Genomic DNA, 13,338 nt, shown 5'->3' on the forward strand with positions numbered 1-13,338 from the left:
AGAAAGAAAGAAAGAAAGAAAGAAAGAAAGAAAGAAAGAAAGAAAGAAAGAAAGAAAAAAAGAAAGAAAGAGAGAAAGAAAGAGAGAAAGAAAGAGAAAGAAAAAAAGAGAAGGAAAGGCTGATTTAACTTCTTCTTAGTTGGAACTGGTGAGAATGCTGAGCTTAGTTGGGTAAGAGAACAGGCCTGTTAGAATCCGGGCATATTTCCTCTTCTGTGAGCCCACCTTTTTGTTCTTCTGTGGGTCGTGCGCAATTCTGCCCTTGGCCCTGGCATGTGCCCTTTGAGTCCATAGAGCTGGGCCCTGCCAAGCAGCTGGGGAAAGTCCTCATCCTCCTCTTCTGCTCTTGCTCCTAGTTCACACGAGGACTGAATCTGCGAAAAGACACTCAGTGAGGCTTTGCTTCCCTGTGCCCTGCATGTCCCCTGCCATCAGTGACTATGGCCTAGGAACAGCTTCCTTAGTTGCCAGGTCCTGCGGGCTTCACGTTCACTGTGAGCATTTTCTGAGTATTTGCCCACAAATTCTGTGGTTTTACATTATGCTTCAGTGTAGGGGAGATTTGAAAGCACCTTTGAGTGGATGAATAAGTCCCTTACTGGGTCAGAGTGGAACGGTATCAACCAATGGAGAGGGGCGTCATTCATCCTGGACACTGCTGTCCTGCATCCTGCCTGGCTGTGGCTGTGGGACCTACGGACAGGTGGTGAAACACGGGGGTGGGGTGAACAGGTAACCTCACGGCTTCCAACGTCAAGGAGATGACACATTGACACGTTTCCTTTTAAAGATTTTTTAAAATGTGATCTGATTTCAGGAAACAGTACACCTAGTCTAGCACACCTGTCTTTCAAAATTATTCTTTAAAACAATTTAGCCAACTCACTACTCTATTCAATAACTTTTTCCTCTAAAAATAAATCGAGCACCCTTTGAACCCCTTTCCTTCCATCCTTTCTTCAAGGAAATTAAACCATCTGTTTTCTTGGCATGGAGTAGCAATCTTCGAGTTCTCTTTTGCAGCAGATGAGCAGGCTCTAACTTCTCCTGAAGTTCAGGAAAGGCCCCGGCGTTTACAGGAGGCCAAGGGGCAAGGAGGCAGTACGGTGAGAGCCGCTCCTGTGAGAATGCTCAGTACATAGGTCGCGTTCATTGCATCTCAGAGCTTTGTGTCCACATTCACGCGCGTCTGGGGCAGGGCGCCATCTTTACAGGATGCTCATTTGAAGCAAATTTTGCCAAGCCACTGGGCATTTAAATGAATGTCCTGGTTATCTTCAGATGGCGTTTTCATGTATTCCACCTATTACATGGTCCACAGTGGGAAGCGTTACTGTACTGAAACAGACACTGATGCTCTGTGCAAGTCAAGTAAAAGGCAAAACTTTTTTTTTGTTTTAGAAAAACTCTGCTTTTTTTTTTTTTTTTTTTTTTTGAGAAGGAATCTCGCTCTGTAGCCTGGACTGTGTCGCAGTGTCGCAGTGGTGCGATCTCGGCTCACTGCAACTTCCTCCTCTCAGGTGTGGGTGATTCCCATGCCTAGCCTCCTGAGCAGCCGGGACTACAGATGTGCACCATCACGCCCAGCTAACTTTTTGTATTTTTAGTAGAGACAGGGTTTCACCATATTGCCTAGGCTGCTCTCAAACCCCTGACCTCAGGTGATCTGCCCCCCTAGGCCTCCCAAAGTGCTGGAATTACAGGCATGAGCCACCACGCCCGGCCACACTCTGCTTTTAAACTGTACTGACTGTTGAACATCTGACATTCGATGAAATAATATTTTATTGTTTTGTGGTTGAAATCTACTCTTTTCTTATGCTAAAGTGAAATCTCGATTTTTTTCGATTCTAAGTGATAGGGCAGGAGGAGTTTGGGCTTTGAAGTCTGTTAGGCCTCTGTCTGACTCTTCCACTTCTCAGGAGCTGTGGGATCTTGGACAAGCGGAATCAACTTCATGTCTCAGCTTTTGCCTGTGTCAAGTGAGTCTTCATCATTTCATTTCTTCTCCCAGGAGCTGGGGCTGTGCTCTACCAATCTGTTTCAGGTGAGAAGAATCCTAGGGCTTCTCCCCATCCTCAGCTTCATGAGGCACCTTGGCTCTGCCCAAGCAATCATGCCAAGCACTGTAACTCCATACCGCAGGCCCCAGGCAGCCACTCAGGTGGGTACCTCATCCTCCCATGATCCTCCTAAAAATTAACTTGATATTGATTATGTCTGGGAGGTGGGGCAGTCTTTATTTGAATAGGTAAAATGTAGTTTTGATCGCTCAGGGATTAAAAATCACACATACACACACACACACACACACACACACACACACACACACACACACATGGGCTCTCTATAGATGTTAAATAAACATATGATCATGATCATTTTGTGTTTTCTTTTATCCATGGGTAAAGGATAAAGAACATTCAAGTTTTTTCGAATGTGTCTGAAATGAGAAGAGGGGAGGAAATGGGAAAGGGGGTCCTTGGAGGAAATGTTCCAAGTTAGCTTTGGTGGAAAAGTCAGCACGTGGAAGCTCAGAGCACCATGTGGCTCAAATCAGAGCACGGTGGCTGTGAGCTTGTTGTTTTTGAAGCCGAATTGCCTTTCTGTGTGTGTGGGTACATTTGGCACGACACTGTTCCAAAGCATTTGTTTAAGACGTTTCAAACATAGTAATTTAATGAGTGGCAATAAAAATATCTTTATTCAAGCAATGGCTCTGGTTATTGGTATAGCTTATATATGTATTCATAGTTTGTGGCTTTCTGGATGTGAAACAATTTGAGTTCTGAGTGCTATTGTGGGAACACGTGCCATGAAGAAGCCACTGGGAAAAAAAATTGGGACTGCCGTTTTAACACTGCTCCAGATGGTTAATGCCTTGGGAGGCACGCTCCTCTGTGCACTAAGTTACGTTTTTGAGGCACTAGGGTGCCAGTCCAGACAACGCACCTGTAAGCTTCCTCATCAGGTGAAGGCGGAGGTGCATATTTTGCTAACACATCCATTTAACTTGTGCTACACTTTGTAATGTGAACTGATTGCTTTGATGTGTGATTTAGAAAAAGTTAAACGAAGAGGGATAATGTATTTTTATTTAATTCTCAAAGAAAGGTTGAATTCAGGAGGAATTGTCATATATAAACAAGGATGTCACTGGAACTAGGCCATTGCTAAGAAGAATAATATCAGTTATTCCCAGCTATGCAGTCTTTACTAAGCTGTAGCCTTATGTCAGGTGGCCAGACAGTGCCAGAGGCATAGATCAGTGGGCAAAATGGAGGAAAATTACTTAATCCTTAGTGTTCTTTTTTTTTTTTTTCCCCAGAGGTAGGATCTTGCTCGGTCTCCTAGACTGGAGTGCAATGGCATGACCTCAACTCACCGCAGCCTTAAACTCTTAGGCTCACGTGATCCTCCCACCTCAGCCTCCCAGATAACCGGAACAACAGGTGTGCACCACCACCCTGGCTAATTAAAAAACGACTGTTTTGTGGAGATAAGGTCTTGTTGTTTTGCCCAGGCTGGTCTCGATCCTTGGCCTCAAGTGCTCCTCCCATCTCAGCCTCCCAAAGTGCAGGGATTATGGGCCTCCACACCTGGCCTTAATCCTTAGTTTTAAATTGAGTCCAATTGTTTGGAATTATCCAGATACAAATACGGCAATTCATTAGAGGGTTTTTTTTCTTTTTTTCTTTTTTTGAGTCAGAGTTTCGCCCTTGTTGCCTAGGCTGGAATGCAATGACTTGATCTCGGCTAACCGCAACCTTCGCCTCCCAGGTTCAAGCCATTCTCCTGCCTCAGCCTCCCAAGTAGCTGGGATTACAGGCACCTGCCACCTCACCCAGCCACTTTTGTATTTTTAGTAGAGACGGGGTTTTTCCATGTTGGTCTGGCTGGTCTCGAGCTCCCAACCTCAGGTGATCTGCCCACGTCGGCCTTTCAAAGTGCTGGGATTACAGGCATGAGCCACTGCACCCAGCCTCATTAGAGATTTTTCTAGGCATCTTCTGAGTAACTCATATAACCACAGGGGGAGGACAGGGCTGGATTTACCTGGTGGCCTGACTTTACAGAATTTGGAGAACTGAGAATTGTTTCTTCTTACCCTTGGGGTGGGCCCTTAGGGGCCCAGAGTGTAGAACTTGCTCAGCCCTGAGGATGGGGAGAGTCTCTGGCCCTCACTGGGCAAGCTGACTTCCTCTCCCAGGACTCTGGGACTGAGACTAGGCAAATTAGTTAGATGAGCAGTCCTCTGTTACGACCAAAGAGAAGAACAATGGTGGAACCGGTGGGCAGCATTGTCTAATTTTTGTCTCACAAAATATGAAGCCTGCGAAATACTGAGGAGGACAGAAAAGTGGGGATAAAGACGGGCATACCTCATTTTATTGCACTTTGTTGATTTCACGAATTGAAGGTCTGTGGCGACCCTTCTGGAGCACAGCCATCAGCGCCTCCATAACCTAAAACAGCATGTGCTCACTTCATGTCTCAGGGTTGCGGTTTGGTAATTCTTTCAGTATTTCAAGTATTTTCATGATCATTATATCTGCTATGGTGATCTGCGATGAGTGAGCTTACATGTTACGATTATCATTGTTTTGGGGTCCCAGTCAACCTAATGGATAAATTGTGCATGTGTTCTTTTTTTCTGAGATGGAGTGTCACTCTGTCACCCAGGCTGGAGTGCAGTGGTGCGATCTCAGCTCACTGCAACCTCTGCCTCCCAGGTTCAAGTGATTCTCTGCCTCAGCCTCCTGAGTAGCTGGGATTACAGGCACAAGCTACCATGCCTGGCTAATTTTTGTATTTTTAGTAGAGATGGGCTTTCACCATGTTGGCCAGGCTGGTCTGGAACTTCCGACCTTAAGCTATTCGTCCGCCTTGGCCTCCAAAGTGCTGGGGTGACAGGCGTGAGCCACCGCGCCCCATGGAATTTTGCATGTGTTCTGATTGCTCCACTGGAAAGCCCGTCTCCTCTCTCTCTTCCTCTTTTCTCTTTGGAGATAGGTCTCTCTATTCCCAGGGATACAACAGTATTGAACTTAGGCTGGTTAATAACCCTACAATGGCCCCCTACTGTTCAAGTGAAAGCAAGAGTCACACATCCCTTCCTTAAAATCAAAAGAGGGGGCCGGGCGCGGTGGTTCACGCCTGTAACTCCAGCACTTTGGGAGGCTGAGGTGGGTGGATCACGAGGTCAAGAGATCGAGACCATCCTGCTCAACATGGCGAAACCCCCGTCTCTACTAAAAATACAAAAAATGAGCTGGGCATGGTGGCGCGTGCCTGTAATCCCGGAGGCTGAGGCAGAAGAATTGCATGCACCCAGGAGGCGGAGGTTGCAATGAGCCGAGATCACGCCATTGCACTCCAGCCTGGGTAACAAGAGTGAAACTCTGTCTCAAAAAAAAAAAAAAAAAAAAAAAATCAAAAGTGGGAAATGATTGAACTGAGTGAGGAAGGCGTTTGGAAAGGAAAGACAGGAGAGCACTAGGCCTCTTGGGCCAAACAGTTAGTCAAGTTGTGAAGGCAAAAGAAAAGCTCCTTGAAGGAAATTAGTGCTGCTCCAGTGAACAGTGATAAGAAAGTGATATGAAATCAGCCACACCACACTTCCTAAGCCAAAGCCTAATCTAGAGTAAGTTCCGAACTCTCTTCAATTCCATGCAGGCTGAGAGAGGTGAGGAGGCCGCAGGAGAAAAGCTGGAAGCTAGCAGAGGTTGGATGATGCTGTTTCAGGAAAGAAGCCTCCTCCATAACGTAAAAGTGCAAAGCGAAGCAGCAAGGGCTGTCGGAGAAGCTGCAGCAAGTTATCCAGATGCTCTAGCTAAGATCACTGATGAAGGTGGCTACACGAAACAGAGGATTTTCAACGCACATGAAACAGCCTTCTATTGGAAGAAGATGCCATCGTGGACTTTCATAGCTGGGGAGAAGTCAAAGCCTGGCTTCAAAACTTTGAAGGACAGGCTGACTCTCTCGTTAGGGTCTAAGGCAGCTGTAACTTTATGTGGAAGCCAATGCTCATTTACTACTTCAAAAATCTTAGAGTCCTTAAGAATTATGTTAACTACTTTGCCTGTGCTCTAGAAATGGAATAACAAAGTCTGGAGGAAAGGGCATCTGTTTACAGCATGGCTCACTGAAGATTTTAAGCCCATTGTTGATATAAAAAGATTCCTGTTTCTCAGAAAAAAGATTCCTTTCAAAATATCACTGCTTATAGGCAGTACACCTGGTCACCCACGTGCTCTGATGAAGAGGAACAAGGAGATTAACGTTGTTTTCATGCCTGCCAACACAGCATGCACTCTGCAGCCCGTGGATCAAGGAAATTTTAACATGCAAGTCTTGTTATTTCAGAAATACATTTTGTGAGGCTATCGTTACCATAGGGAGTGTTTCCTCTGATGGATTTAGGCAAAGCAAACTGAAATCGTTCTGGAAATAATTTGGCATTTTAGATGCCATTAAGAACATTTGTAATTCATGGGAGGAGGTCAAAATATCCACATTAACAGGAGTTTGAAAGAAGTTGATCCCAGCCCTCATGGATGACTTTGAGGGGTTCAAGACTTCAGTGAAATACCTGCAGATGTGGTGGAAACAGCAAGAGAACTAGAAGGAGAAGCTGAGCCTGAAGATGGGACTGAATTGCTGCCATCTCATGAGAAAACTTAAATGGATGAGGAGTTGCTACTTATGGATGAGTAAAGAAATTGTTTCCTTGGCCGGGTGTGGTGGCTCACACCTATAATCCCAGCACTTTGGGAGGCCAAGGCAGGTGGATCATGAGGTCAGGAATTCAAGACCAGCCTGCCCAACATGGCGAAACCCCATCTCTACTAAAATTAGTCAGATGTGGTGGCATACACCTATAGTCCCAGCTACTCGGGAGGCTGAGGCAGGAGAATCACTTGAACCCAGGAGACGGAGGTTGCGGTGAGCCGAGACCATGCCATTGCACTGCAGTCTGGGTGACACAGTGAGACTCCATCTTTAAAAAAAAAAGAAAAAGAAATTGCTTTCTTGAGATAGAAACTACTCCTGGTGAAAATGCTGTGTAGATTGTTGAAATGACCACAAAGGATTTAGAATAGTCCATAAATATTTAGTTGATAAGGCAGCAGCAGTGCTTGAGAGGATTGATTCCAATTGTGAAAGCGGCGTTACTGGGGGGAAACGTTATCAAACAGCATCACATACTAGAGAGAACTCTTTCGTGAAAGGAAAAGCCAATGAGTGCAGTCCACTTCACTGTTGTCTTATTTTAAGAAATTGCCACAGCCACCGCAGCCTGCAGTCAGCAGCCATCAACATAGATGCACAGATGATCAATGGCACGGGTTTTTTTTTTTTTTTTTTTTTTTTTATTTTGAGACAGAGTTTTTCTTTTTTTTTTTTTTCTTGAGACGAAGTTTCACTCTTGTTGCCCAGGCTAGAGTGCAATGGCTCCATCTCAGCTCACCACAACCTCTGCCTCCTGAGTTTAAGCGATTCTCCTACCTCAGCCTCCTGAGTAGCTGGGATTACAGTTACAGGCGTGTGTCACCACACCTGCCAATTTTGTATTTTTAGTAGAAATGGGGCTTCTCTACGTTGGTCAGGCTGGTCTCGAACTCCCGACCTCAGGTGATCCACCTGCCTCGACCTCCCAAAGTGCTGGCATTACAGACGTGAGCCATTGTGCCTGGCCTCATTGGCATGTTTTCAACAATAAAGTTTTTTCAATTACAGTATATTCATTGTTTATTAGACATAATGCTATAGCACACTTAATGGTACAAAAATACAAAAATTAGCTGGGCATGGTGGCACACACCTGTAATCCCAGCTACTGGGGAAGCTGAGGCAGGAGAATCGCTTGAACCTGGGAGGCAGAGGTTGCGGTGAGTTGAGATTGTGCCAACGCACTCTAGCCTGGGCAACAGAGAAAGACTCTGTCTCAAAAAAAAATTATAATTCATAACAGTAACAAGAAAACACAAGTCCTAAAATTTTGCCTTACAAGAAATATATGTGATTTACATGAAGAAGACACCTTTTTTTTTTTTTTTGAGATGGAGTTTCGCTCTTGTTGCCCAGGGTGGAGTGCAATGATGTGATCTAGACTCACTGCAACCTCCGCCTCCTCGGTTCAAGCAATTCTCCTGCCTCAGCCTCCTGAGTAGCTGAGGGGATTACAGGCACGTGCCACCACTCCCGGCTAGTTTTGTATTATTTTGGTAGAGATAAGTTTTCTCCATATTGGTCAGGCTGGTCTCGAACTGCCAACCTCAGGAGGTGTACCCACCTTGGCTTCCCAAAGTGCTGGGATTATAGACACAAGCCTGGGCGACGCCCAAATATCAATGGGACCATCTAGTTGCAGGAAAACAAGCTCAGGGCTCCTACTGATTCTACATTAAAGTGAGCTGTAAAATTACTTCCTTGTATATTACAATGTAATAGTAATAGAAATAAAGCACACAATAAATGTAATGAGCTTAAATCATTACAAAGCCATCTTCCCCACCCCGTTCAGGGAAAAACTATCTTTTACCAAACCAGTCCCTGGTGCCAAACAGGTGGGGGACCACTGCCCTAACTGATTTCAACTCCTGTCCACAGCAGCCTCAATTTCTTTAGTTTTTCTTAAACAATAATAAGGGGAGTATCGATCTTACAACCCCACTACTGAAAATCCCTTCGTATCTTCCTTTGTTGAAATCAAAGCTATATTCTCCTTACAGTCTCCAAGGCTGTAGATCACATGGCTCCCCCTGCCCTCACCAGGCACATGCTGGGCTTTTCCTGACCTGTCCTATGCTCTGGGCACGATGGCTTTAGTGTCCTGAATGCATAGTGTGTTTGCATCTCAAGATCTTTACTATTTTTCATGTGTTAATTTCTCTTTCTCCTCCTTTGTCCTGGTTACTTCTTTTCTGTCTTTTAAGAACCAGTTCAAGATCACATATTTCAAGGAGGACTTAAGTATATTTCCTCTTATTTAATTTTATGGCTTAACACTTTTTCATACAATGTATAAAAATTGTAATGAATAATTTGTGTAATTGATTGTTTAATAACTACACATTTGCTGGAATATAAGCCGTATATATGGAGAGACTCTTGTCTTGCTCCTGCCTCTCAGGTGATTTGTCTATCACAATTCCCTGCATTAGTAAGTACTCTAGTTTTGTAAAATATTGAATGGAAATATGGGGAAAAAAAAAAAACAACAGGTAAAGAGTTTCGAAAGGCCGGGCATGGTGGCTCACGCCTGTAATCCTAGCACTTTGGGAGGCCAAGGCAAGTCAATCACCTGAGGTTAGCAGTTCAAGACCAGTCTGGCCAACATGGCAAAACCCTGTCTCTACTAAAAATACAAATATTAGCCAGGCATGGTGGCACACACCTGTAATCTCAGATACTCAGAAGGCTGAGGCAGGAGAATTGTTTCAACTGGGCCGGGGGTGGAGGTTGCAGTGAATTGAGATGGCACCACTTCACTCCAGCCTGGCGTAAGAGCAAAACTCCATCTAAAATAATAATAAAAATGCAAAAGACCTGCAGTAATGGATAAATAAACATGATAAAACCATAATGATTAAAAGAAGGTATTGCTTGTACCAGAACTGTAAGAAAGATCAATGAAAAATAAACATCCAAAACAATCCTGAGTATAAATAAAAATTTGGTGTCTGATAAAAATAACATATCGAACTACTATGTAAAGTAAAATTATTTAATCTATGGTGTCAGGACAATTGTTTACCTCTTTGGATTAAAACTGTAGACCTCTACCTCCCGGCAAACAAAATAAATTCCAATTAAGAGAAAATGACATTTTCTAAATGTGTTTGAAGGAACACCAACATGTGAGCTATTAATAGAATTAACATGAGAAAATAGTTTTATGGCAAAGTCTGTGTAATTCTAAATTATACTGGTTTCTTCAGTACAAAAATTCTAAAAATAATGTGCCTTGTGAATTCACAAACTGCATTACAATGCAGCATTTGGCATAATTACGTGGAACTCTTTTTATTTTCAAAGTATAATACCAATTTGGGAAGTTTAGATTAAAAGCTCTAAACAAGCTAGAGGACAATTTCAAGAAATATTTTTATAATTCTCCTTGGGAAGACCTTTCTAAACATATCAAAGGCAGAACTCCAAAAGAAAAATTGTTCCATTAAGATTCTTTGGCTGTAAGTAACAGGGAAGCCCTCTAATTAAGGATAGTACATTCTCTACAAGGAACTCAAAGAAATCAGCAAGAAAAAAAAATCCTATCAAAAAGTGGGCTAAGGACATGAATAGACAATTCTGAAAAGAAGATATACAAATTACTAATAAACAAATGAAAAAATGCTTAATATCACTAATGGTTAGGGAAATGCAAATCAAGACCACAATGTGATACTACCTTATTCCTGCAAGAATGACCATAATAAAAAAATTAAAAAACTGTCGATGTTGGCGTGGATGTGGTGATCAGGAAATACTTCTGCACTGCTAGTGGGAATGTAACTAGTACAACTATGGAAAACAGTGTGGAGATCCAATAAAGAACTAAAAATAGAACTACCATTTGATCCAGCAATCCCACTACTGGGTATCTACCCAGAGGAAAAGAAGTCATTATATGAAAAAGATACTTACAGACGCACGTTTATAAAAGCACAATTCACAATTGCAAAATCATGGAACCAACCCAAATGTCCATCAGTCAAGGAATGGATAAAGAAGCTGTGAGATATATATATGCAATGGAATACTACTCAGCCATAAAAAGAAATGAATTAACAACATTCACAGTGACCTGGGTGAGATTGGAGGTTATCATTCTAAGTGAAGTATCTCAGGAATGGAAAACCAAACATCGTATGTTCTCACTGACATGTGGGTGCTAAGCTATGAGGATGCGAAGGCATAAGAATGACACAATGGACTTTGGGGATTTGGGGGCAAGGATGAGAGGAAGGCTAGGGATAAAAGCTACCAATAGGTGCAGTGTACACTGCTCGGGTGATGGATGCACCAGGATCTCACAAATCACCACTAAAGAACTTTCTCATGTAACCAAACACCATCTGTACCCTAATAACCTATGGAAAAATAAAATATTTAAAAAAGGATAGTAGGTTCTAATATTATTTCCAAATATTTACTGACTCTCTTCAGAGGAGGGTTATACTTTTCTTCCTCTATAACATCTTGCTGGGCCATGTGACAAGTTTTGACTGATGAAAAATAAGCAAAAGTGATGGCGTTTCATTTTTGAGCAGAACATTTCAGAGATTTAACCTGCTTTTTTCCCTGTCCCTGTAATCATGGCAGCATGCGTTAATATTAAAGTTCTGTTGGCTGGAGTCCTCAGTGACCATAAGGAACAAAACCTTCCTGCCACCGCGGAACTTGAGAAATGAACTTGGGCGAGGTTTCTGTTTTTGTTTTTGATTCATTAAATAAAAAGGTAGTCTTTGGAGTAATATCAAGGACTCACAGAATGGATGGAAATACTTAGAAATGGGAAGGCTTGGGGGAATGGTGGTTGCATAAAAACCTGGGAGACTAGGAAATCGAAACCATAGAAAAAATTTTATAGCAGGAAAGAGTCTGGTCAGAGCACTTCAACAGGAATCGGGTGAATTCTAACCTTTTTCAGTTTCTTTGTTACTCAACAAAAATTTAAATTTTGAAGAGAGCATGCCCTTTAGGCCTAATTTTGATTACATATTCACCCTGTGGCCAAAGCAGGGTGGGTCTGCTATTTAGCTCCCCTAGGCTGTACCTAAGAGAGAGTGGAGAAAGGAAATTGGAAATGGATGCCAGAAAGCCAAAATACAAATACTTGTTACCTAAAAATCAATAGATTAGACCATTAAAACAATTCTGTAGTTCAAAAACTTTTAATACAATTAAAAACAAACATATTTATAACATTTGAGAGTAAATAGCTAATGTCTTTGATATACAAATATACAAATGAAAAGCAAAAGAAGAGCACATCAACATAAGAAAACCATGCCAAAGCAAAAACATAGATTTTGCAAAATATGAACTATAAACAACCAGAAAATTTGAAAAAAATCCAACTTACCAGCATTCAAAGGAATGGAAATTAAAATGAGATATTTTTCATCTGTCAGATTTTTCAAAATTGATAATACTCTCTTTTCAAAGCAGGAAAAGACTTGCACAGACTAATATCAGATCATAGAGAAAATAGTATGTAATGAATGTAACTTAGTCTCTCTCTGTAGAGCCATTTGGTAGCATGCATTCAAAGCCCTGATAATGCTTAGTCTTTGATTCAATAATTCCACTTTGATGAATTTAACCTAAGGAAATAATAGATTTAAATTTTAGCCAATTGATTCATTGAAAAATTTATTTTAGCATCATTTATGATGATGCTAAAAAATTAGGAATAACATTAGTGACCAACAATAGAGAATTTGTTAAATAAATTATGGTGTATCTGTATATTAGTGCAGCCATTGGAAAGAATGTTTTAGGAAACTAACTACATAGAAAACTATTCACATAATACTATCAATTATGTCAAAATAAACAGTACTATAAAATGTAACTATATAGAAAGTATTTATCCCAATGAATAATAAACTGTTAACAATGAGTTCAGATGATTTGTTTCTTTTTTACTTTTTTTGCATTTCTCAAAAAATGCAGAAAATATGCTTATAACTTTGTCAATAGAGTTAAATCTAATAAATGTTAAAATGTATCATTTTCAGTAAGAAGCTATTGATTAACATAGTAATTTGCACTCTCTAGTTCAATACGGCAAATAATGTTTGCCACCATTTTGGTTTAACATGAACTACCCAGTAACTAAGAACTGCAATCCACAAAAAGGTTTGTTATCACTGGAGGATCCATCTGTGAACATTTAATTTAACAAATATATTTCAATATATTTGTTAAATTAAATTAGCAGTGCTGTCATGTGCCTGCTACCATGATATAAGATAAGACTTTTCTTCGAGAAACCTACAGCAAGAAGTCCTACTCTGAGTCCTAAAGGAGAATCAACTTTACATGAGAAAGAAGAGCTGGTACAATTTATACCTGACACGGTACAATGGTGAAAACCCTTATGATCTCAAATCACAGTGAAGGATGACATCTAACCTTTCATATTCTGCATATGTGACATCCTACTTCCTTATATGAGGTTTACACTGGAACATCTGTATTCCTAACAATTTTATTTTCTGGTGTTCTTTTCCTTAGGCAACTTTTTTTGCCCAATTTTTAAAAGAAAAATAATTGTTTTAAAAAATGATCTGATGGCCAGCCATGGTGGCTCATACCTGTAAT

Source organism: Cebus imitator, unplaced genomic scaffold (genome assembly GCF_001604975.1).
Source record: "Cebus imitator isolate Cc_AM_T3 unplaced genomic scaffold, Cebus_imitator-1.0 Scaffold92, whole genome shotgun sequence".
In the NCBI taxonomy this organism is placed as follows: Eukaryota; Metazoa; Chordata; class Mammalia; order Primates; family Cebidae; genus Cebus; species Cebus imitator.